Here is a 2677-nt window from a genome sequence, read left to right as displayed (position 1 = left end):
CTTCGCTCTCTTACTCAAGTTCGAGCTAACTCCCAATAGATACTATTCATGCTTATTCTACCTTCCACTCCAGTGATAAAGCAAGCGAACTCCTCTATATCCTAGCAGCGTTATTTTCCTCCTCTCAGGATGAACAGGTCGGCTATCGAGGCAGAGGAGGACGGAGGACGGGTCCTCTCGCCTGAGCCCCGCGACGTCTTCGATTGCCCTCGACCGGCAGCAGGAGGATTTCCAAGCTGCCCAGCGTGTGCGTGGGGGTTCGGTGGCGGCACCCGTCAGCCAGGGAGCTGCCATCAACTCAAGAGGGTATTGGCCTCCCGAGGAGAGCTCTGGGGCTGACCTCTTTCTGGAGCTTCTCGTCGCTTCCCGTGGCCTTGTTGGCGGCCACATGTTTTTAAACGTACCCTTGTCCAGAAAAAGCAGTTGTTTGTTGACAGCTTGGAGGTGGCTCGGTGTGTGCTTCTCGCGCCACACCGTATCCCTCTTGAGGACTTCACAGCGTGTCGTAAGAAGCCCGAGAACCGGGGTGGTCTCCACCCTCTTTGGGGCTACCCCTAAGTTCTTCCAGAGAACTGACCCACTGGAGTTCTTGTGAGGACATGTTCTGGGCTTGGGTGGAGTCTCTCAACTACTCACCCTGGGAGTTACGGGAACTCCATGAAGATCAGCTGATGTCCCGCATCCTGGACCAGCGTGATCTTCGTGTTCGGTTTGCCCACATGGTTAGCAAGCGCATGCTGCCAAGGGACATTCTGAAGCGCGCGGCTTCTAGCGCTCACGATGAGCGCGGGTACGGAGTGTCGTCAACGTCCGTACCCCGTTTGGGCAAGAAGCCCTGGACTACTTATGAAGCTGCCGCCGCTTCTGTTCCCAGATTGCGACAGCCTTCGGGCAGTCAATCAGGAGCCGTTCAATCGGCTCACACGAGTTCTCGGAGTGGGCAAAACCCCTCCACTTCACGAGAAGCTGTCGCTTACCGCGACGCCGCTGCTACTGGAGGATTGGCTCCACGTGGTAGTGGACTTTTCCATTCCGGTCAAGCAGGGGTGGAGGTGCCCTCGTACGAGTACGAGTACTCGGCGCCTCCCGAACGCTACTCTCGTCCGAGTGCTTCTCCTGCGGGTTGACGCAGGGCCCTGAGGTTGACCGCCTTCGTCAACGCGTCCTCGTGCTTGAGATTGCACTTGGCCTTGGGACTGGCGGTGATGCTGCCGCCCAGGCCGGGAATCAGGGCGAGCTCGCTCGTCTTGCGGGCCGCCTGGTCCTGTTGGAGCGAGAGGTCGCGAGCCTGCACCTGCGGGTGGATCGCCGGGCCTCTTCGTCCGATCTGGACGAGGCCTTTCGCATGATCCGACGGATCGAGGCTCTGCTGCCACGTCCGAAGCCCCCTGCGGCACACTCCCAGACGTACGCGTATGGTGCGTACCCGGCGTACGGTCTTGACCGCAGCCTTGCCGTTTCGACCGAGGCTTGAATGCCTGCTCCGACGCCCTCGTCGACGTCTGTGACCGGCCCTCGCTTCGAAAAGCTGGGTCAAGGTGAGTCTGCGAGTCATCAACCCCCTGCGGATCAAAGTGCCGCTTAAGACGTCCAACGGAGAACGTCGGGTGCGTCGTCATTGACGTTGGCAGGTCGATGGTGTACGACGCACCATGTCTGACCAGGACTGCAAATAGTCCGATGAAACGGTGCTTCAGCTTGTTGCTGCCCACAGAGCTGACAGTGTCAAGGGGTAGGTCTCTCGTGTCTAGCAACACTAAGTCCCTCACCTTAAATATACTTAAGTTTCCTCTTCCATGTTTGTCGGAGTACTTTTTTGTTTATCTTGGGCCGCTGCCATGGCATCGCGGACCCTGCTGACAACGCTCAGCTTGGTATCCATAAAGGATTCCACCTGTTTCCGCAGCGAAACTGGTCTCACATCCGAGACCTGGGAGGAAAGGGCTTTCCGAGCCTCTCCCCCACTTAGAATAGAGGAGTCAGTGTCTCCTCGAAGAGTGAGAGGCACTCTGGGGTGACGGAAGCCGTTCAAGTAGAACGGCGTGAGCCCCGTGGACGCGTGCACCGTGTTGTTGAGCGCAAACTCAACAACTGGAAGCTGCGTCGACCACGTACGTGGTGCTGTCGCGCACACACTGCGCAGGGTGTCCTCGAGCACTCGATTGACGCGCTCTGTCTGGCCGTCTGTCTGCGGATGGTCCGCAGTGGACATCTGCAGACGAGTTTCCAGTAAAGGGAACAGCGTTTTCCAAAACGCAGCCGTGAACCGCGGGTCTCGGTCCGAGACAATCGTCTCCGGGAGACCGTGATAGCGAAACACGCCGTCAACGAACAACCTTGGGGTTTGTTCGCCCGTAACAGTAACGGGAACCGGAGCAAGATGTACCATCTTGCTCAGCCGACACACGAACACCAAAATTCCGGTGCTGCCGTGTCCGTCGGCGGGAAGCCCAAAGATGAAGTCAAGACTCATCGACTTCCAACAGTCAGCCGGTACGGGCAGGCTCTGTAGTGGAGCCGAAGCGTGCCCTGCGGGTTTGACCCGCTGACATGTTTCACATGTCTTAACGTATTGGGCGACCCACTTGTACATGGGGGCCCACCAGAAGACCTGAGAGACCGACAGAAAGGTATTCTCGCGGCCCAAGTGGTCGCTGGAGGGCGCGTCATGCGCCTC

The sequence above is a fragment of the Phytophthora infestans genome, genomic scaffold (assembly GCF_000142945.1).
Source record: "Phytophthora infestans T30-4 supercont1.28 genomic scaffold, whole genome shotgun sequence".
NCBI classification, from domain to species: domain Eukaryota; phylum Oomycota; class Peronosporomycetes; order Peronosporales; family Peronosporaceae; genus Phytophthora; species Phytophthora infestans.
Note: the sequence above shows the minus strand (reverse complement) of the source record.